This window comes from Acromyrmex echinatior, chromosome 19, assembly GCF_024713525.1.
Source record: "Acromyrmex echinatior isolate Ae372 chromosome 19, ASM2471352v2, whole genome shotgun sequence".
In the NCBI taxonomy this organism is placed as follows: domain Eukaryota; kingdom Metazoa; phylum Arthropoda; class Insecta; order Hymenoptera; family Formicidae; genus Acromyrmex; species Acromyrmex echinatior.
In genome coordinates, this window is record NC_141870.1 from 2,904,086 (window position 1) to 2,929,332 (window position 25,247).

Consider the following 25,247-nt stretch of genomic DNA (forward strand, 5'->3'; position numbering starts at 1 on the left):
TTGTATTATACTTTCCTCGCAGAAATTAATTTCGCGTTACACCCAGAGAAAGATTTTTTCGGTTTAAAGAAATGTTTTTTGCTATACGGTATTAAAGAAAAAAATTTCTTTGATTTGTGAATGTCATTTCTTTGATTTAAACATTATTTTTTTAAATCAATAAATTTATTTGATTAAAAAAAAAATAAAGAAGATTAAAAAAGAAAAATCAAAGAAATGACGTTCACAAATCAAAGAAATTTTTTCTTTAACCGTATGGCAAAGAAACATTTCTTTAAATCGAAGAAATCTTTCTCTGAGCGTACAATTATCAATAGTTAATACAACGAATTTCACGTTGCTTAACGTAAAGAATTCATTGTATTGTTTTTTCTTCGGCCTAGCAAACTCACGGCACCGACGAAATTCCAAGACTATCTGGTCGTGATTGTGGCCGGAATTACGCGTCATAATGCATAATAGTGGCATTCATGGTTAGCACGCAAGAAAGAAAAGGAGGAAAAGAAACGTAAGGGAGTGAAATCGGATCTCCGTGGAGCTCGGCAATAAATTAGTACCACATTGCAGTATCAGTATATATTTATATGCATGCCTATCGTCCCATGACGATAACATTGTCGTTTGTTCTGTGGCTAGCAATATTACTTCGTAGCGTCGACAATACTCATTTTAACGTATCACTTTGCGATATCTATGGATAAGTTCGTCTCTAACGACCACGTCTTTCGTAAATTAATGAATGATATCTTTGACTTCGTTGTCTCTGTCCCGTTTTATCGCTCCTCGCTTCTTTTCTATTAAATTATTTGTAAAGACCTTGCTACTTGACCTCAGTAACTTATACATTCGACGAGCGCAATAGTGATTCTCCAATTAATCCGTTTTCTCTTCCGTCTTAAATCGTCACGCAAAGACTGTTGGGAAAATTCATTCGATAAGAAAATAATCTCGAAATTCTTAGATATATCTTTGATACTAGTGTGATAGAACAAAGAATAGAATTTATAGTATACAATATATTCTATAAATGATATACTATATGCTAGAAAATTATTCTATAAGTTTCAATCTTGAGCCTCTGCAAATACACCCCGAGCAAACTCGCGCCAGCAGGGATCTGCGAGGATACGTCACGTCGTTGACATTTGAAGTATATCTCCAAAACCGAGCAGTGTTTGTCGGAAGCTTTCTTTCGCAAACGTGACTAGGTTATGATCGAAAGGAGGAGCTTGCCGTCTCAAAATGCTTTCTGACAGTCGCGATGGGCTATTCCCACAAAGGGTAGAGTCGATCGAGTTTGTTATTCTAGCAACCCTGACAATAGCTCACGCTCCATTTTCAAGACGAGGGGAAGTGCAAAAGCACTCCAAGCTATGTGTGCTGGTAAAATACTTTTATTTTAAATCAATTTTCGTGTATCAACGCGTGTCTTCGCGATTACGTTCTTCCAATTTGTTCTCCACAAATTCTATCACATTTTCGATTGTATTTAAAATAATTTTGTAATTATAGATTCTATTGTTTTCTTTCTTATTTATATATTGAAAGAAATTTCTGATTGAAAATGGACGAATCAGAATTTCCTAGTTAAATTTATTAGAATTCTAGTTATCTGAACTACTCTAGTAGACAACCAAAAAAACTAAAATTCTAATTCATACATTTTCCACCAGAATTATTATTTAATCCAATCAGTCCATTTTTCTCAATGTAATATGAGCAGATTAAAAAATAATTTATAGTATTATTTTGTTCTGAATATAGAAATGAAGAGCATAATTTTTGCACGTGCGGATATTTACATAGATTCATCAATTTTTATTATTTATAATTTTATAATTTTAAATGTTGCACCTCGTTTTCACTTATAAATAAATGAAACATTTAATAATAAAGCGAAAAGCATACTTTAAATCGTGTCTGGAAATCTTGACGAACTTGACAAATTAGCACGATGTATTGCAATGATATCGTGACAGAGATGAGATTATGTTCGTAGCGACGTCGCCTTTCTATCGCTTGTTACAAAGGTGAATGTTACGAAGGAAAGCCTCATTAGCATATCGTGAACGAAACAAACTCGCTCGCTTCTAATCGTTGAGTAACTGGTACTTTCGACTCTTGGTTGACGTTGATAAACGTTAATGAGGGCCGCACGTAAATTTCCTTAACTCCCAATGAAAAGTTTAAATGATAAAAAAGTGGCAAGTAATTAAACGCGGTGATTGGCACTCCAGACTGGGTAAACGAAGATTCTTTTAATTAAGGTCCCATCGCGTATCTCCGCTCTCTTCGGCCATGTCAACCGTTGCCTACTTACGGTGATTTTAGCTGTAGTTATATATTTCATAGAGATGATAAAGTAGGTTGGTAGAAAAATTATAATATATAATAAAACATTAAAGAAATTATGGCAAATAATTGGACGCAAATATCTTTAATAATATGCAGATTAAATCGGAAATTTCGTTGTTTTGTGGCAATATCTATTGAGAAATATTCGATATTTTGGTTTTATAATCGAATTCGCATATTATACGATTTATAATCCAATTCCAATATATTGATATCTCAATATATGTGTGCTCTGCGAAACGAATCTCTAATATTCCATTAAAAAAAGTTATACTATAAAATATAAAACGTTATGTCGATAACAGCGACGCGTCTTTATTTCTTAAGTAAAGATATGCTTTTACTACTTCATTGATCTGTGCATTTTTGCAACAACTTTACTACAATGTGAGTTATGAAATTATCTTCATGGCAATATATTCCTCCGAAGCGTAGCGTTAGGGTTTACGAAAATATTCGTTCACTGTTACAGCTGCGATCCGCTGCTAACATACGAGGCGCGTAAAATGGCACGACCCCCGCGTGAGAAAGCGGGTAGAAGTGCGCGGGTGAAATCGATCGTAGAGGCGGATTAAGCTCAGCGTGGCATCGTAAAAATGTGCTTCTCCACTTTATACATACTTTAGTCTCGCACGCGGCATCTCCCACGCACTTACTGTCCTTACGCCGCTTTCGGTAATGCAACCATAAATAACAAAACAGGCTCCGCCAGACCCTCGAAGCTCGTTTCGGGACGTTATCGCGTATTCCCCTTCGAACCACCCCGGAGCATCTCAGCAAGGGGTAATCTTCCTCGCAAATGCTTTTCTTCGCGATATGTATGAGAAGCAATCAAACGATCCGTCAGCAGCCGCCAAGACGGATGCGTCGATTTTTCCCTATACGCGTTCGCGCCACGACGGCATGTAGTATTTTAAATCGATTTCGCGCTTACATCTCTCGTCGCATAGCCCCCCCGTTGTTTTTATTCCGAACGTCTCGTAATGGCATTTTTATTTTCCCGGATTTGTATAATAGCGACGCACTTCGTTGTCACTCCGCTGAATAATAAGAAACCAAAATTCAATTCCATTGAACTGGGATATAATTGAATAATTTATCGAGACGCGGAATCATCTAATAATATGATATATTTTTTCAATCTTTCGGTCTATCCTAAAACATTATTGTGGCAATTAATCCTGATGTTATTGTTGTGACAGTATTTATAATTCGTGGGGATTCTTGTACTAATTTGAAATCACCGACTTCAATCCTCGCGATGTCGATATTCACAAGCAGGACCACCCGTGCACGTTCGACAAAAATATCGTTACCTTCGAGAATTTCCAAGTATAGGAACTAACGGCTTCAAATATATCGGGTTATGTGCATTGCGAGTGTAACTATTTTCGGAGCTAAAGACATACGCGTGAACGACGACACCAACGGTGAAAATCGGCCACCCAACTGGCTGGCCTTAATGGTCTCAACGAGTGAATGAAAGCAGAAAAATAAAAATGCAAGAACGACAATCCTTTGATCCTCTCGTTGATCTTTCAACTGCGTGAAAGGCTCTGGCCGTAAAACACATCCAAGTTTTAAAAAAATGTCGAGGAAGTGAACAAATATATTTTAATCTGTTGCCTCATATGTAATATCAAAAAATTTGTAAAATTATATATTATTATATATAAAAAATATAATTTCCACCGTCTAAATCGTTACGTTGCGTTGGCGCGAAAATATCACTGAATATATGGATCGTTTTTACAGAAAATAAATTTTAAAGTTTACCCTCTTTGACACATTAGCGGCATATTAAAGCGTTTCTGTTTTGTGTTCGTACAATGTAAAATAGATGGTGTAAAATGCAATTTATCTTTCTGCAACGACGGGCGCTTAGAATCGCGGAGAATGTTCTTAACGACGTTTCGTAATTAGTCACAGCTCGTTGTGGAACAAAGTATTTCGCGAGCTTAGTAAACGCTCGTATTGTTGAGGGCACTTTGTGAGTGCGGTTGCTTACAGGCGGGTACGTTCACGGCTACACGTAGGAACAGCGGTACGTGTTGCGTACAAGCGCAACCATTGCGGCGTCAGCAACGCCTAATTTAATCGCTAGGTAATTGCATAATATCCAATTTGTAATGTAGGCTGCGTGACGCTACGTTCCGCGCCAAGCCGCATCAGTGCACGTCTAAGCATTTGCAAGTTGTGCAAGCTGCAATAATTAAGCCCGCGGATCGCATGATGTTCCAAAGGTTTGAATTACAGAGCATTTTGACATATTCAATTTTATTCGCGATGTATTGGTCATCGCGAAAAGTGTCATGGAAGATATAAAAATTTCAATAGATTATGAGTATTTTTACAATTTTAATTTGATGAATTAATTATATCGGTCTTAATCAGATATTTGTTGATAGTAGTGAAATTGATTAATTTTCTATGCTTCAGTAAGCTATTTTCATATAGAGTATAAAAATATTATTTAATATAAAATTAATGTATCCTTGCATTTATTCAAATGAAATTATATTTATTCAAATAACAATATTAAACTGATAAAAGCGCGTCCTTACTGAGCTAAAGTTGACAGAAATATCTTTACTAATTGAGGAACGGTAATATTTATATTTTTAATGAAGAACAAAATTAACGTTGTAACGCTGCCGACCCGATTACGTCGTTCTTCATTTTTATTAATGTTTGAAGTCTTAAATCCGCTTCATTGTTTACATCACGTATCCTTCTTTAATATGTTTTCAACACCAAAAATGTATTATTGTATATAAAATCGATTGTATGTGACAGGAGCAGCAAAAAAATAAAAAGTAGGTGCACATTAATATGTATTTTTCGATTTAAACTAAAATTAATCTTAAATTAATTTTCAGTGCTATTGCAATCTTGAAATTATTTCTATATTAATTTCAAATGACATCTTTTTCTAAAATCAAAATGCGTGATATTTTTAATATCGATTTTCTAAATCTATTAAAGTTACATATATAAAAGTCATTTTATTTAAAATCAGGAAAGGCCAAATATAAATTGAATTCTGCTTTAAATGATTATACAGCATGATTATATGGCAACATACGTGCCTGACCTAATTAACGAAATTGTCATCGTAATTAAGCGAGCAAAACGTTCTGCAGGTTAATGCAAGACGACGCGATAGTGGAGAGATGACCGTAATGAGTTTTGCATTGGGGTGGGATATAATTAGGACGGAAAATACAGTAGAATGGTGCCGACAGAGTCACGCTGCTCGTGCCATTTTTACATGCCTTCAGAAGCACGTTCCGAGCATAGAAATAGAAAAAGGAAAGCGCTAGATCTCGGTGAGTCTCGTAAAATTTAGAGGTAATGCAGGTGATGCCGTAGAGGAAAATTTATTTCTATTTTTGTTGATATCGCGAATAGAGCTGTTTCTATATAGTTGATATTAACAAACAGCGAATCTCCATGTGTTATCTTTATTAATTACGAGTTTACTTTTATAAATGTTGTAATAATAAATGTATCTCTATATAGTATCTAGCTAGCCACCAACTATTTACATACAGATTTATTTCTAGGGAACGTAATAGAATTGAATAAAGTGCTGATTGTGAATAATCTGACCACTTGACAGATATTCTCAAAAGGAAAAGTACATTATTGCATTTTTTAGTTTTTAATAAAAATAATACTTTAATTTAGTCTTTTTCAAATTTCTATAATATAACGTCATAATGTGATACGTCATATTTACAAACATTTAAAAGAATATCTTTTGCCTGTCTAATTTACATATCTAGTGAAACCGAAATTAAAGAATACATAACATGTGAAAATCTGTACAAGAATGGCAGCTTGTGGAAGGCAAATTAAATGGGAATTTCAATATTTCGTAGCATTTATGTAGTAGGTTGATATACATATAAATGTAACATTGTATTAATTCATTTATATAAGTGTTCAACATGTCACGTATTTACAGTTTGCAAATGTGACATTGTGTGACTCGCTATTCAATAGCATTCGCGATTTTGCGCCATCGTGAGTTTCTATCGCGGCCAATTCATCGCGTTGCATGCACTTTATTCGAATGCACTTCCCTAACATCCGCATTTATGCGGACAGGCTGATAATTCAACGAGCGTACATTCATATCTCATTTCCAAATTTTAAACCTCTCTAATATTCTCATGACTCTGTCGACCAAAATTCTATTCACGAATCAATAAGACAATTGTGCTTACCGCTGATTTGACTTTTAACAGAAATTTTCTCTCCTCACTATTATACAAATTAAAAGAGAAGATATAAGAACATATGTACTTTTAATCCTTCGCTTGTCATAAATTCTTTCCATGTATCTTGTTGTTTGAATTCTTCAATACCTCATTGCTCCACTATTACGCTTTTGCAAACGTCGTGCGGTCATAAATTTTCGAAGCTCATGTGTTTCGAAGAATGCGATGACTAAGTTGTCGCATGACGTGTTATATATCTTTAGCACAAGTGGAATATTTGTCGATGGCCGCGAGCTTGAAAAACGTGGACTACTTTCTGCTCGATCGCTCGTAATATGGTCACGCGGGGGTGGATAAAGCGGACATGTGCTTCCACACGATGGAGAAAGAAGCGGAGACCTCCGCATCGCCGGAAGGTCTGTTTGCTTAGGAGACGCCCGAAAAACCGGGCGTTAAAAGCCGCGCGATTCTCTCCGAAACACTCACAGCCGTTGTCGTCGTCGATGACGACGACGACGACGACAACGACGATGATGTAACCGGTACAGATCTCTGGGTCCTGGGAAATGTCCGGATAATACGCCGTCGTTCTCGCGTGGGTCAATATTTTCATTATTTTCCGTCGACAACGAGGTGGCGGGACGACGACAACGTGGCGGGAAACCCCGTGGAAAACGCACGCGAGGAAATTTTTTTTCCGCATGAGTCGTTCCGAGGCGCATCCCCAGGGGAATCCAACTTTATTTCTTTTCCTTTTTTTTTTTCGAGGCCCTCGCGCACACTCTATTTCTCCGGCAGAGTTCCGTCAGAATGGAAAAAAGGCCTCTCCCGTGTTAAATAGAGAAAAACACGAGGTGCTGAATATTTGTCGAGCCATTGTTTCGGAGAGAATTCCGGCCGAGTACCACATTTCACTACGGAAGGACTACGAATAAAGTGAGAGAAACGTTGATGGATCTTCGGACGAAAGTATACATCCCTTCGCATGAATTAAATGTCAACGGAACCTTTGTGGCTCTCTGATACTTTTAAGTCAAAACTAGTGTCTCGATGCAAACAGAATGTAAGAAATATTTAATCTATGTACCATCCAGAATGTAACATCCTGTTCTAATATGAATATAAAATTACATTATTGACACTCTTAAAATGTTAAAATTACTATTATAAATTATCAAAGAATAAGTGATTGTCATAATGCTGAAATGTTTCAATGTTTCAATTTGATTTATCTGTTTAAATTTATTTCGATTAATATGGATAATTAACTATATGTTCCAATTCGTGGAAATGATAAATCAACCAGTTGAAGGGATTATCTTCTTAAGAGATCTTTTTCCTCTGATCTCCTCTTGCATCCTCTTCCGGTCCTTCGTCACTCGTTGCGAGCTTCCAGATGTGCACCCAAGAGGTTTATGACCTGCACGTATTAGTAAGGCGATGTTTCATCTAAACATTTTCGGTTTCCAAGTAACACTTGATAAATGACTTATTTCAACATCTACTATTAACGTACAAAATCTAGTAGTATCAATATCTACTTAATTTTTCAAATGACTACATATTTAGTATATAAATTCACATAGAAATTATTTAAAAGCAAATATCCAGTTTGGACCGTTTTTTAGTTTATCGATTGTGTTCTCACATGTACGGTCAAAAATAAAATTCTTATTGTTTGTAATTAATTTTATTCATTATTGCGGGATTATTAAAAGAATGAAAGAGATATTTACAAAATAAAATATTTATTTTTGATGGAACATTGAGATATAAAAAATATACATTTTGATAACGACAAATTAAATATCTAATCAAATATTAATATCTTAAGTGACATGCTAAATTAACCTCTTTTTCAATCCATCAAATTATTTTTTTTATTCATTTAATCTAACTTCAAAAATTAAATTAAAACAATAACATCCGTTTTAAGTTCTATGTAATGAGATAATACCTACATGTGACATATGTACACTTATTAATTATTAAAGAAAAAAAATTAAATTAGTTACGAAGCTTCTGACAAAGAGATGGAGATATTGTATTTCTTTGTCGTCCCACAAAGATAATCTTGACAGTTAGCTTCACTTCCCAGTGTCGCACCGTATGACGGCAACGGGGGAGAAAATTGCTTCGATATAAATAACAGGCGATGTCCCTTGTCATGGCGAATAAAAGACATTCGTCCATTTCGACAGGTGCGTGCCGCGCACTTCCGTGGTTCCCAAGAGTCCAGACACGTACGTCCATTAAACGCTTCCTGAAACATCAACATCGTCACATCTCAGTCTTCTCGTGTCTTTAAACGTCGGATGAGAAAAGAAGATAAATCATTTCCTCCTCTCTATCTTTCTTTGTTGAGTTAAATGTGCTCTCTTCCCCTCCCCCTGCTTCCGTCCTCTATGAACTAATGAAATTCCCATATTATAAACATTGAAAAAAGTTGTATATATGCTCGAATTTCAAAATTATCATATAAAAATCGGATACTAATATTTGATACGAATTCTCTCACCTCTAATTTGTTATTCTTGATAAGACTGAGAAAAAATTTGTACTAAATGTTAACAAACATTTATTTGAACAATCTTAACTTAACATTTATTTACGGTAAATAAATATTTACCGTAAATAATCTTATATCACATAAATATATGATTACGTTTATAATAAATATTCAGCAGATACAATTCAAACAAATATTTACTAAGATTTAATACATTTTATAGAATTGAATTATGATTATTGACTTACGAGGTCATCTGACGTTACTATCGAATGCGGACACTATGAAAACGACGTTATCATCTCATCATTGTACGGTATAACGAGTCACCATTCGCGATAGTATTAAGCGTGGTTCCAGCTGCGAATCGCACGCTTACTATCACCAACTACTAATATCAATTGGCATTCATAATCATTAGGCGATTAATATTATATTAACATTAGCGCGCGTATGTGCCAGGCACGCTTGCGCCAGGAAGCTGCCGGGCAACGGAGAGCGACCGGATAATCCGCAATCTACGGCTTATAGCAATTGAGTGTAGTAATAGCGTTGTTATGCATTTGATATAAAGCCTCGTTTCACGTCGGGGGTCCGCGTCGTTATGTCGTACCTGTTCCATCCACCTTGTACATTATCCAGCTTTGTGCATTATGTCCTATGTATGTGTATGCTATGCAAGGGTACGCCTGCATACACCTACATGACGATCTATAGGAATGTGTAATCCAATATCGCGCCGGAATAGCATGCTATATGTTGGGTGGTCGGATCTGTATCGAGCGAACGTGGAGCTCACCGCGGTTAAAAATTGCGCGCCTTTAAGACGGCTCTCCGAGAAATGTAAATGAGCGCGATCGCGTGCGAAACTTGCGACCGATTGACTCATCAACTGTCAAGAGTTGCATAGTTCAGTCGTACATCAACACACGTTCCAAATAATTAAAACGCATAATGACAAGTACATTAGCGTAGGAGAACACCTTCATATCCTCCTGTCATATAGATGTCAAAATTTTTAGATTGTCAAAAAAAAAACGATTGGGAAAGATCAAATTGTATGACTCCATACGTAATTATGGAGCGCACAACACGTCGCATTGTTTCCAGAACAGATCTGAGCGAACATGTAGGTAGGTAAACTAGTTGGCAACGTATACGCAGCACATGCACGTACTTCCACCATCATTGCTGTTTACATACGTGTATCCGAAGTGAAATTCTCGATGCTTCGTTACCGGGTCGCTTCTCAGACAGTCGTATCTAGATCCGCTCCCACCTTGTTACCGGAGTATAATAAACATAGAAATATATAGTTGCGCCGGTCTTATCTTCGTGAATTAACTGGAAACTGTGGTCGGACACGTAAAATCCTCGGACATGGGTTAGCGTGTATTCCCGTACTGACCACCCATCGTGAGAATATCTTATTAAAACAAAGTAATGGACAACACAGTCTCTCTCTCTCTCTCTCTCTCTCTCTCTCTCTCTCTCTCTCTTTCTCTTTAAACTATGTACGAAGTAAGAGGATATCGTTTATAAGCACCTTGTGTAAATTCGTTGTTATCCATTGTACGAAAGTGACTTAGCAAAAAATTCTCGTTTTTCACATCGTATTACATATAAAGACATGAAAAGAAAACAGAAGAAACTTGCATAAATAATTGAAACTTAATTCCCAATGCAAGGAAGTATTATACCAAATTTGAAATACTTATTGGTAAAAATAAATGTAGAATGTATCTATTTCTCTATGTGAATCATCAATTATGGATATTACTAATTATGGACATATAAAAAACAATCAATTTTTAATAATTTGTTTAGGCAAGTCGAGTAGATATTGTAAATATCAAATTATAATTTGTAGCTCATTTATTGCACCTCAAATATTATAATTTATTATTTTAATGGACAATTATTATGCAAATTTTTTCTACCAAAAATTAAAATAAATTACATACATATATTTATATCGATGGTGATTGAAAATTAAAATTGCAATATAAAGTATAATCGATGTAATTGAAACTATATTCTCTTGGCGACTGCAATTTGCTTTAAATCTACCTCTATTTAGTTGTTATGTTCATCAAAATGTTAATCGAGATCTTCGTAGTTCTCTTCGTCTATACTCCTACGAGTTAATAATCATGCGACGAACTCCGAAGTAATCACGAAACCGTGTTAATTTGTAGACCGCACCGAAAAGATTAGCGAACTCGCCAACGGTTCCAGAAACCAAGAAAATGCGAAAAGTTTTTGATGGATTCACCTCTCTTTTCCATTCCTGATATTAATTAAAATCAGACGCTTTTTATTTTCTGATACTCGTCTATATTTATTTCCGTTATACTTCAGCAGATATAGATTTATTTGATCGTTTTAACACGCGAAGTGAATGAAAAATACAAAATTTCCAATACAAATTTTCATTAGAAAAAAAAAACGTACGTAAAAATCGTCGGTTGCTAAATGAGTTAAAATAAAGTTTGAGTATATTTTTTATAATCGATTTATACATACAGATTTGCAATGTGCACATATATAGAACAATTGCTATAATTGATATTTGAAACTTCGATAAAAATAATAAAGCGATGATAGTAAATAAAATATAGAGTTCAATACAAATAAAATAATCTAGAGAAAAAGTAATTTATCATATTTTCTTGTTATTATTTTTTTGAATATTTATACATTTCTATTTTGACATAAGCTGAAATAAGAAAATATTTTTTGATTGTAATATCAGTCAATAAATTGAAAGATTGAAAAATGAAGAAAATATAAAAGTTCTGCAGGGCTTAACTAAAGCTTCTTCCAATATTAATTAACGAAACTCTCTTTATCTCTTTCTCTCCCTTGTGTCATTATTCTTTTCTACTAAAAACGACGAGGATGTTCGCCAATAGAGAAGATTCCTCTTCTCTTATTCCTCCATCGTTCTTTCGCTCGTTCTATTACCAAAACTTTGACAGATTCCGATTTGCAAGCCAGCGGAATAATTAAAGCATTCTCCTTAAAATTGTTATCGATGACTTCTTTAATTTTCACGGGCGCGTTGTTAGTCCAGCACCTAGAACTTACAAACTCATCAAGGAACAACTTCAGGACTTTTGTACGGAAAATGAGATTGTTGATTGGCGTAGTTCGCTTCGCAGAAGGGATAAAAGTTAATCGAGAATAAACATCTTTTTTTAAACTTTATTTTCTTTTTGTATACAAATAACTTTACCTTCCTTCCAGTATTATGTACAAAATATAAATTATAGCAAACTACAATTAGCATATTTAATTTGTCGTACATATTAATCATACACAATGCTAATAAATTATGCAAGACATGCATTATGCAATTTTATTATAATTATATTGGAAATGAGATAAAATAAAAAAACTTTTCAGTTTGTAGATTCGTGCGGATTACTTAACTATATTCTAACATGTTAACTACACAACTACGTTTCTTTCGTACGATTTTTTATTGTATCCAATATTGTACATTCGGCCTTTTGATCGTTGTTGAAACCATGCGGAGGATTCCAACTAATCCGACCTCTCTTTTCGTTCGTGAAATCTATTTACTGACGCTAATTGCTTCGATTGTCTCGATACGTTCTCTCACCTTTGAGTCTCTAACAGCATTGACATCGAATTTACCGATAATCAAACAGTTTTCATCAAATCGTTGACTTTATCTTCATCATGACACAATACGATTGATTAAAATTGGGCAGGCAGAAACGCAATTTAGGAAACAGCAAATAGTCATTATCTAAACAAAATATCTTATGATGTAATTCCAATTGTGCTGTCTAGTATATTTAGAAAAATATGAAAAATGTAGTTTGGTGTATTAAAAATATTCGTTATTTTATTATATCAATTTGCGTAAGAAATATTTATATTTATCTTTTTTCTCAGATAAAACTACATTTCCATATATTTTTTTTATTCTACATCTAAAATTTAAATAAATATCAAGATATTATCATTTTTCATATACTGATTTTTCATATATCAATTTATAACATAAAACGGGCAAGTAGATTTATTTATAAAATGGCCGAGAAATATTCTGGTGATAAAAAAAAACGTAGCTCTTCGTTTTCTGACTTATGGCAAAATTTTTTATCAACAAATCTACAATCTATATGAATGAACACGCGAGAGTTTCTCATACATATTTTCGAATTGCTTGACAAATGACCAGTGCCGGCGCATCATACGATATATCACGGTCCGTGAACGACGTGATAAAGAATGAAGCGCGTGATAAAAACGAGAAGATAATTTAATTTTGAATCAACGGCCCTCTTCCAATGGTCGACCCATTTTTTCCTTGACTCGAGAAAGAAACTCCGCGAAACAATCTGACGCCCATTAATTGATCCTTAGAATGACAATCCGATAATATTAAATCTTTCGATACGCTATTATTGTACCGTTAAGTCGATAACTGGATATTACAGATCTAAAATATTATGAACACTGACGACTAAAAATATTCATGTTTATTAGTGATAACTTTCTATTAAGATCAACAAAAATATAATTTCGTATTTGTCGTCATCTTCAAGCATTTATATTTGCGAAATGTCATCCATGATTGTGAATCAGGAACTTCTTGTATACATACATACTTCAAATTTAAAACAAGCTAATATTGCAATCTTTTCTTAGCTAATAAGATTGTTACTCTTTATCAAAGATAAATTTCGCTACAAGACTTCCAAAAATAAAGTTGTCACAGATCGAAAAAGATACTTACTCAGTTTAATTTTCTTATTTCTACTAATACTAAAATTTACAGCAATAAAGGAACGTGATGTGAAAACCGGCACTATCCACAGATCGTACATCAAGACGTGAATACGGACGTCTTGGGTGATTTCTTGGTATTCCAACCAACCGACTGGTCTACTGGGAATAATCCATATTTCATCAAACATATTGATAGGAATCCGCTTGTATGTGTATATGGGTGGATGTAACTCATATCGTAACCCATATCGATATACCGAAAACGAAAAAGTACGAGAGATGCGGTTAGATCTTCAGACCTAGTCGTAGGGGCGGAGAGGATCGTTTATAAAAAATCTTACGCATTATTCGGTTTATTCACTCTGTCCGTCCAGCATAATTAAGAAGGTAAAGGAGATAGAGAAGGTACACGAAAGACATTCCGTTATCGCATGCAAACATCTGTGGACGGGTCAAGCCGAATCGTCGGACGACGAAAAGGATTTCGCGACGGGTAGCGTCGGGATCATATAAATCATCGCGTCGGGATCCGAGCGTCCGTTTTATCATCGTATGGAAATCCAGTGAATTATATCGAACCGCCGGTTTCTTATTTATGGTCGGACTGAATCGTAATACCGGACGAAAACTTCTTCCCGGTCTTCTTCTGCGCATCTGTTCGCATATATCCGTTTCTAGATTTCGAACTCTCGAAAGACATTGCCAAACTGTATGCGATCCACTCTCGTGTGTTCTTCTCTTATCATCTTATTCTAACTAGAAACTTCGAAAGTCAACAGAGTTGCACTATATTACATAATGTGAATTTATATCACGAGAGAATTTATATGAACTAACGATAAATAATGATAGATTTCGCAGTAGGCTAGTCAGGAGATGCAGACAACGTTCTTTCCGTCGACACAGACAACGTTCTGATCGGATCATCGACATCCACGAATTCTCAGAACTCCCTTGATGGGACGCTAGCTCGGCCAGGGACAAGTTAATAATACGTCCGGCGGACTAGATGTTCAGACATCGTTAATTAAAGTCGGAGGTGCGCGTTCGCAGGGTCGGCCGGTACCGCAGCTCTTCGTGGCTACTACGGACTTTACCCCTACCCGCCTAATTCGTACAACAATGTCTATTATTCAAGTTAGCCCGTATACGTGGTATAGCCACCTAACACGGCTGCCGGTGCGTGCTGGTTGGGTCGGTGAGCAAGTTTGCCGAAGAACGCATAACTCCCCGAGCTTACCAAGTTTGCCACACCGAAAGTACTAGAAACCCGTAGAGCCAACTCATTGCCTGCTCCTATTGCTCCTTAACGCAATGGAGGATGCGCTGTGCGACACGTTAATTAATCCATTGGATTAACCATACGACCTATTACCTTCTCTGTTCCGTTGCACGCCATTAACCATGGTATATATTATGCTATTGTATTTATCAGCTTGTGATATATAATTAATCACATTTATTTAGAAAATTATAATTATAATAAATTTGGCTATTTGAAATTAGCGCGATAAATTTCGATATTATTAAATTGTATCTTTCATATTTAATTATACTAATTTGTATACATATTTTGGCTAACTTTTTAGCCATCTTCAGTACATACAGATGAATCCATGTGATGTTAGATAAGCGATGAGATGCAGAAGATATATAGACTACCCGCATGTTTTTCGTTACATGTGGATATCGTAATTTATATATCTTATGCATCTCATCGCTTACCTAATCACATAGATTCATCTGTATGTACTGAAGATGACTAAAAAGTTAGCCGAAATATTTATACAAATTAGTAAGTAAATATGAAAGATACAATTTAATAATATCGAAATTTATCGCACACGTAATACAGTACTAATTTTCAATAGCCAAATTTATTATAATTATATTTTTATATCAAGGAATTTAAATTAGCATTCATTTAGAAAATTATAAATGGAAATTAGATCGATAACAATCAATCAAAATCAATAAGAATAAAACACATAACAGAAAGAGTCCTATTTTCGAAATGGTAAGACTCGTCTCGGAAAGTCGGAAATTCCAGGTTTAAACCGTGGCAAATTTAACAGGGTGATTTTTTAAATAAATTCTTTACAATAGCTTTTAAGATGCTAATTAACATCATTATTAAATTGATGATCAAGGTAATTTGTGATGTTATTTCCGGCTCAGTTTATTATGATTGCGTTTCAAGTCCGACGAATCGAATCGGCGCGTTTATGAAATTGAAAAATGTATTTACAAATTTAAATATAAACATTATTAAACACCAAGATTCGCTTCAACCAAAAATAGAATTTTTTTTATTATTCAGTAAATGTTTATAAAAGAATAATCATTCGCATTACTGATTTATAATATAGTGCATTATTAAATATCAAAATATTTTGTGCATACAGAAAATTTAAAATAAATTTATTACTTATTTTATGAACATTGATTTTCTCGCGTTGTATCGCGCGACATTACAAAAATTATATTACATATATCTCACACAATTTCCGAGATATTTTATATGTATATTCAAGCATGATGTAATCATTCTGTGATCCTTTACGCATGAGTAAAGCAAGGTGAGAAATTTGCCAATGTTGATCTATCGAGTGCACGGTATATTTAGATACTCTTCTTGTTTCACCGTTCTTCGCTTCACTTACTCTATTCGACTTCGATATTCCCCTCTCTCTCTCTCTCTTTCTCTCTTATTCTGTCAAGCGGCGAATAAGTTCTGCGGTTCGTAATCTACAAATATTATTCCAACTCCATCCAGGAAAAAGATCTTTCTCTCCTGTTCCAGCAGGCAAAACTGCCTGCGCTACCCTGAAAACTCGTCCAATCGTGCTCTGAGCTCTGAGCTGGCCGTGCAAACTTCTACCATCTCTCGACAATTCGTGTGCAAGAAGCATTGGAGGAGAGAAAGAAAGAAGGACGGAAAAGATGCATGACCGAGAAAGAGAGAATAAGAGAGAATTGCATCGTAGAGCTTCTCTCTAGAAGCGGGAGAAGTGCGAGAAAGCCCGTGGAGAGGAAGTTTGCTCTGTAATTACCGCGTACTGCACAATTAAAATCTTAATCTTCTCCGCGCAAAAATGGGACAAACTTCATAACGTCATCATACCGCGGAAAATTCCTCAACTGGTGCGACCGAGTGCTTTCTCAGGACTTAGCATACACGGCTTATTCCTTCCAGTGAGATTTCATCCGTCATGAAAGAATTTCATGAATGTAGCAACGATATAAGTGTCTAATGAGTATCTATTCAAGATGCTGCAGGTACATACATGCACAAACTCAACTGTTCTAAATATAAAATTTCACAAGACTATATAATTAAAACACGCATTATCAGCATAAATCATGATTTATAAATCTCTATTTTGACAGTATCGAATCTGTGTAGGCTTAAAACAAGAGAAAGTTGGTTTTCTTAATATACTAATATGGTTAATATAATTAATATAATTATCACAGAAAAAGTTATACGATTCTCTCCCTTTTTTTTCTCTCCTTTCTCTGCTTTTATATTTCTATCAAACTTTCTCAGTTCTCTCACTATCGCGGATAGCTCAGATTTCGAAATAAAGATATATATCTTTTATATTTATGATCATTACGTAATTGTTGGCGCTCCAACATCGTCAATGTTGCCAGAATTTGCTCGTAAAACTTAAGAGCGACGTTGAATTCACGAGGTTCCTAGGTTAATAACATAAAGCTGTCCTGTAATTAACACGAACGGAGAAAGTCGGAAAATAATATCTTGCCGAATTCCGAGGAGTTCCGTTGGGATATCGTTTCACGGCCGAGCAATGACCCGAGGCACTTTGGAGGCTGGTTATCGAGACTCGGGGAGTTTCTTAATCTGCTCGTAAGTCAGGAGGGTTCCGAGCCAACGAGCGAGGCGTTGCCCCAAGAGTGCGATTCAGCTTTTCAACTAAGCTCGTATTACGGCCCTTGCTTGCTCGAGCCCGGCGTCTTCGACGCTGACGTGATTTTTCACTACGTTCCTCGAGATAATTGGGAAGTCTTGTACATCGCTCCAGCTATGCGCGATCATTTCGTCGGACCTTCGTCTCTAAGCTTTAAACTGCACGGTGAATGTAATAGGTCTTTGCCCCTTCAAATCTTCAAATCTTCTGTGCGAATAGTAACAAATTATAGCGAATAAACATAAAGTGGAGATCGTATATATTAAAATATCGTTGCTAACTACGTAGGAAAGATCTATCTAGAAAAGTGTTAAATTACAGCCCATTATTTAGATCGTTATTTATATTATGCATGCACCTGTAGAGTGTTGTCAAGAAAAAAAATAAGAAAAGAAACTGAATGTTTATCTTAGTCGTGAATATAACTTCATTGCTTGCTCGTTCGCCACCTTCATTGACCTCACTTTTAATCTAGTGTTCGTGTCCAAGTGTTTCTTATTTATAACTTTCTTTCACAAGCCCCTTCATTAAAATGCAAATATGCATCGGCATAGAAAATATACGTGAGATTGAAAAAAAAAAGAAAAAGTTCCTGACAAGAGGCCGTGGTTTGCACATATTTCGCGGAAGTGAGGAAGCAAAACGCTTCATTCGCGGAAATGTTGCCTTTTTGTACGCCGCACTGCTTGGTCACTGCGTGTGTAAAAATAGAAGCGAACGGATGGGATCGAACGAAGTAAAATTCTCGCGGTCTGAAAACGGTGACGATGATTTACAAACGGTACGCGATGGTGAAACATAAGCTCTTTTCATCCTCTTGCAAGAGCGCTGCTTTTCATTGTACTCTATATTGAGCGTTTTATCGTTCCAATGTACGTGGTTGGAGCGCCAATATGAGCGAGAGAGAGAGAGAGAGAGAGAGAGAGAGAGAGAACCACATTTTGCTTTACTTATTCTCTAATCGTACAAACGGCAGTATTGATTGCAGTTCCTGGAGAAAGAGGTGATTAACCGGCCAACTGTAACGGGATGAATAAAAATAATGTTGTGAAATTTAAATTGCATCACGTTTCTTTCTTCTTTTCATTATCGAGCCTTTTGTATTCCTCCTTCACAGAGAGCAATGACGAATACATTTACATTATGATGCTTTGTAAATTTTTATAAAAGTTTAATATGTGTTGTGAAATATACCGCTATTTAGTTTGGACGCGGGATTATTCTCTCGCAAACTTTATATTCACGTTGAATATATTCATATTGCTCTTTACGATAGCAAATACAATAGGAGGATTCAGTACTGCGATAATTTTATACATTTCTGAGATTTTGAAAATGTTGATGCAATTTTCACAACTGCAAGATTTATTTTCTCAAGTTTCTTAGAAAGTAAAATAATGATCACTATTTAACCATCGTAACTTTCTTTTCTTTGGAACTTCGTTAGTACACTTTTTTCTTTTTCAACTTTAATTGATAATTGGAAAAAAATAATTTCGATACAGATAGAAGAGCAGAATATTTGTGCGGCTTCTTCTTTGTGAAGCCAACGTTCAGGTAATAGCACTATACTGGACGAGCAAGTCTGTTGTTCTGGCGGCGGTTGTTGGCTCGCTAACTGCTCGGGTGACCGCCTCTCTCGCAAATTACCTCCAATTTACCACTAAAGTTACACTGCAGCTCCACTGTCCTCCTTTCAAGGATTGGGTATCTACCCATCGTTGATGGTGTCGTATTTTGCGAACGATTCCTCAACTAATAGTTGAAGGATAAATCTGTATCCTAAAGTCATCCTGTCACTATGTGGAAGAAATACGCTCGTTAAAATTTATTTAATCGTGCGTGTGTTGTAAAACATTTTTATTATCTTCAGGCTTAACAAGCGGAAGATATTCTGTTTATGAAAGGAGGATATACAACGTTCATTTAAGACAAAAATACAAAAAATGAGAGAAGATATCTCATGTGAAATTAATGTTAAAATTTCTACTGAATTAATTATTTAGCTCATGTAATTTAATATCGTTTTTTTTTTCATCTTTTATATTTTTACCCTTTACGTTGCATTGCATACATCTGTCTTTCGTGTTAAATTGTTAATTTGTTATCGAACATTTTTTGAAAGATGGAAGATTCCATCATTTGATAGAGCACTTACGAAAGTGTTACTACAACTACGTGCGGTAAAACGAAGTTGAGATTTTGTCAGTGCGGCACAGAAGGTACGGTGCCAGTATGCAAATGTCCAGTCTTGGCAATCTGCTTAACTTCCCGTCTTGAAATTTTCCGACTTTCCCCTGGAGCTTATGTAAAGTCAGCCGTCTATTAATAATGTATTAAGTAATTACGAGAACAGAAAAGAGACGGCTCCGCGATGGGGTACACGTACCGTCGTTGACTTTCGTGCTTGCGCACACACAATCATCCACGGACAGAGAAACGCAGGAGATAAGCTAACATTAAGCGCGTTAACATTCGACATTCGTATTCGTAAGCGAAGAAGTCGAAGAAGATTTTAGCGGACGAATTTTTTAGAATCGTTTTTCAGAATCGTTGCTCTCCAGTAAAATATAAAATAAGATCTAAAAATTCTGCGAGAGAGAGAGAGAGAGAGACTATTTCTTTTTCGAGCTTTTCTTTTGACAACTTCATTCATTTCATCTCGTTTCTGCTCATATATCTTTCGAAAATTTTTAACTCCTAAAATTGTACAATTTTACTTTATTGTATATCTTTATCATATTCTTCTTGAGTTGTAAAGATAGATCCTCTCTTCAAATCTTTTTATTAAAAGATGGGGTGCTGAAGTGATACATGAAAAATTAGGTTATTTCATTTTTAATCACGGTATAAATGTATAACGTGATCATTATCTAATTATTTATTTTATTTATCTTATTTATCTATTTATTACGAATGTATAAATAAAATGTATAGACGAATAGTGAATAATGGCGATTCATGTAACTCAATAGAACTCGTACACAGAAAGAACAATTTTGCTGAAATACTTAAAAAATTAGCTATGTATGCAGATACGGATTTAAAAATAAATAAATAATCGTTAGTCCATCAAAATATGTAGAAGACTCAAGCACGATGAGCAATGCTGTAAAAAATTGTATTAAATTTTAACAATCAGCTTAAGTGTTTTACATAATTATTACGATAGTCTAACAAAAAAAATAAATCTAGCTAAATTTTTAGATACTTCATTAAAAGCGTTCTTTGCGTGTAATTAAGAGTTGTTACATTTTTTAACAGTATCCAGGAGTGTAAAAAAAAAGTTTCTATTAATATTAAGTCGAATTATATAATTATATGTCATTATTATCGGTGAAACGGCGCATTGAATAAAGGGTTACGTGAAGAATCTTCGAAACAAATCCCCGATTAAGCACAAAACTCCTTCTGGAATTACTGGTTCGGATTTACTCCGTGGAGCTTTTAGTTGAACCGAGCTTTCCGTTCTTCCGCGTGGGAGGTGCTCGGTGCAATTCAGCTAACTTGAACGCGAACGAGTGATTCGATATTAATGCCGTTACGAGTTCGCGCCCTACTTACTTCCGCGCTTGCGAGACGACCGCTTGCGGATCTACCGGGAAACGGAAAGTTCGCATTTCGCGCGTCGAACTCGTAATGCTCTTTTCGTAATTAATGGCTCTCTATCTCGTATTGCTGTCTGGAAATCGTGCGATTCGTGCGAGATCGGGCCCGTTTCGCGCGTAACGGCGTATTTCCGCGAAACAGCGCCCGAAAACAGCGGGAATGCGATATTGCGATGTTGCGCGTTACACGCCCGTTGTTCTCATTAATAATACAAATAGGATGTGCATCTCGTGTTTAGAATAATGTGCACTATCGCGCCGGTATGGCTTGCGTTTTATTCGCGGACGGGACAGGCGGGATTTCGTGTTAAAGCCGCAACAGTTCTAGAATTGCGAATTGTAATTTGCAAGTGAAAGCGAAAAGATAGTGCAACATAGATTGCTCTGTACGACGATAGCTTACTAAATGGTTAATTACAGGCTTCCTCTCTTTTATAATTGAAATGCAGATTGCAATACTAAATGCTGTTAGTCGGAGTTGGATAAGCCAGAAGCAAAGAGAAATAGGTCAGAAATAGATTAAATACCATGATAAAATAATATTAATAATACAATATTATAATGATATAATGATTTATATTAATTACATTTTTCATTAAAAAAATAAGAAGATAAAATTCTCTTCTACACAATCATAACTTTTTGTAAAATAATTCTACTTTTCCTCAAAGCTTACAGAGAAAATTGTTTTATCCGCTTAAAGTGAAATATCAATTATACGTTTTCTAAAATTTCGTAGATGAAACACGAGCGACAAACGAATTGAAAATCCATGCGCTATCCTTCATAGCCTATCATATTGGACGATACGTACGTATCTAACTCGTCTATCCGTGTGTCTGGATAGCAGTAATATCCAATATCCGGAAACAGTTAGGAGTTCTGGGAATACGGGTGGTCATCGTGTGCCTCGCCCACCCCTTTTGGGCCACCCCGAGGTAGTAATAGTGTGGACGTTAACTTTTTTCCCGCGATATCCTCGGCTCGCGGTTGAGATTCAATTTGCAAAGGCTATTCCAGTAATTGCATAAGTACGAACCGCAGTCGCACGTGGTTCGGGCTGGGTCGTATCTTCGCAATATCTGTATTTCCACACGTACACGTTAAAACCTGCTGGTGACCTGTTTCACGAGTATCGTCGACGGAAGTTCTTTCGTCGAGCTCTGCAGCGGAAATACTCTGGTAATGGGAATAGAATTAATACAATTAATCGTCCTAATTACGATCTTGATTACATTAGTTTAGGATACTCATTGCTTTCCAATTAACGTTTCTTACATAGGAATTATATAATCGTATTAACTTAGATTGATAATAACATCGTTTTAATGATGCCTTTTTAAATAAATCTCATCTCAGTCGTTTGCACGAAAATATAAATATAAATTTTGCCATATTTTTACGTTGTCATATACTTTTATATTGTTGCTTTTAAAATTAGTAACAACGTTTTTATAATGTTACTAAATTTATTTTACATTATTAACTAAATTTAACAGTAAAATGGTTTCTTTTATAAAAATAATACTTCTATTATATTTATATATGTATATATATATATATATATGTATATATATATATATGTACTTTTTACCAGTCATGATAAAAATAAAAATTTTAATTATTCAAGTTATTCATTCTTCTTTATCCTTTTTTTTCTTTGCACTTTTCTTGTTGTTTTAATTTTAACGTGAGCGACAGATAATGAGCAAGAGTAATGCATCAAATAAGTACAAATAATTAATTTTGCGAGCGGATAAAATGGATTCATGTTATGCCACCGTATACGTGGTACAAGTCATATATCCCAGGGTTAAAATAACTTTTTGTCGAGTATTAAGCACACAAGCGCCGTTGATCAAATCAAATAGATTACTATGTACATTCCCCTTGTACAAGCACTCGTGTAACTGGTCGCCGTACTCCGCACACGATTCGAAAATGTCATCGTTAACTATTGTTCGCCGAACATTCACACGTACTCGAGAGGGGGATGCGCGAACATGATATATTCGGCTCCCTCATGAATACGTTCGCCGTACGCTTCGGGCTAGATTGCTCTAGTTAACGACAGGTATTTGAGCGCTAACTATCCGACTGACTCGGTGCCATTAGAAATGTTTCAAGAGAAATTGCCCGTACTGCGTTGTATTACCGCACCGTCGAATTCTCTACTTGCATGTTATGTACGCTGTGGCGTGATAAGCATTGAAAATTGCATCTCGATCATTTCTTCCGACTTATATTATCCTATAATCAAAAAACATTATCTGAGATAATATTTTCGTAAGAAATTATTCTTAAGCTTTCTTATTATTAAATTATTAATATTCTTATATGTTTATTATTAAATCAATATTATTGAATCGCTTGTCAACTTAATGTATGGTATTACTACTTTAATTCGGTTCAATTCAAAACTGAAAAACATTCGATGCACGGTTTACAGAATTGGATATATATATATTAGGTCATTTAAAAAATATCCGCGGTTTTTTGTTCAATTTTTGAATGAAAAAACCGCGGATACTTTTTAAATGACCCAATATATAAATTCACGAAATATGTAAGCACTAAGATCCGATAATCGGATTTCTATTACTTAATTAGAGCATCTCATGATTATTCCTTAAATAAATATTTTAAATAATTTAATGTCTTTTCTCTTTAAAAAAAAAATATTAGATATTTATACATAGCGTAATCTCTTTTTAGACGCCGTAGAAATTATTATATTTAGAAAACTGTTGTGTTTTATAAACTGTTTGAAATAATGGTTTAACTACAAATTACATAAATAATTATAACAAATAATAACAAAAATCTATATAAGATTCCTATTTTGAAAAATTTATGTCACGACATCGCAAATTATGTTGGACATCAATTTTATTCGCGAATGATTGCTTTAATGAATGATAAAACGTATGGCGTAGCAACGATAGCGTTTTTAAAATAACCCATAAAATCACGGGACGGATACAGCGACGCGAGAAAGATGGGATGAAAGGAGAAAACTCGTCGAATCACGGCGCTCAGGCGCGTGTTAAGGAGGAAGCCCCGTCGCAACGATGAGAATTTATGGGCTGTTCTCGAATCGCGAATACAATTTAAGCGCTGTTGATCCCGCTGTGACAAAGTGGCTCGCATGATGGATGCGACTGTGCGCTTGCGTTTGTTACACCATCGGCCGAAGCGAGAGCGAAGATATAAGCGAGCGACTGGGAGGGAACGAGAGTTGTACGGGTAGCGACCATAGAGGGTAGTAGAGAGAAACGAGGGATACAAAAGGAGGGGAAGAAAGGGGATGAGAGGAGAGAGAGAGAGAGAGATTTGCAGTATAGTGTGCAGGCCAGGCGGGAGTGGAAAATGGCAGGAGGGCTGCCGCGTGACATCCTACTTAGTCCGCAATTCGCGGCCCATTCATCTTCATGCGCGGAGTTCGATCGGATGTCTAAAGTTTTCAGCTCGATCTGAAAGCTTTAGTTAGCGTCCTGCAACCGGGGAGAAAAAAAAAGAAGAGGCGAGTACGAAACGATGTCGTTCACAGGCAACCTTTCATTAATATCGCTTTTACGGCGATATTAACGGTTTTTCTCGACATTCGAGGCACACACGAGCGACGTGAACATTCATTACGTATATATATATATATATATACTTATACAAAACACAAAACTTTTACGATATTAAATTCTAAAAATATTTTACGTAACGTTGCATGGGGTGTGCTCGATACATCTGACTTCAAGTTACGCGAATAGCGTGTCAGAATTGCGGATTTCGGCAAGTGTATTCGGAGATATTTGAAGAAATTTAAGAAATCACACCTGCCTTACATCGGCCC

The 25,247-nt window shown here is 35.5% G+C and overlaps 1 protein-coding gene and 1 long non-coding RNA gene across 10 annotated transcripts in view; one reads left to right on the forward strand and one right to left on the reverse strand.

Annotated features, from left to right (window-relative positions):
* Positions 1-25,247, forward strand: part of Ten-m (teneurin transmembrane protein Ten-m) — a 569,521-nt gene that overhangs the window by 45,859 nt on the left and 498,415 nt on the right. The window lies entirely within an intron of this gene.
* The window catches only part of LOC147906639 (uncharacterized), a 289,343-nt gene continuing 265,612 nt past the window's right edge, over positions 1,517-25,247 (reverse strand). The window contains exon 3 of the long non-coding RNA XR_015548304.1: positions 1,517-8,844. This is a non-coding gene — a long non-coding RNA (uncharacterized LOC147906639). The remainder of the gene's footprint in view (positions 8,845-25,247) is intronic.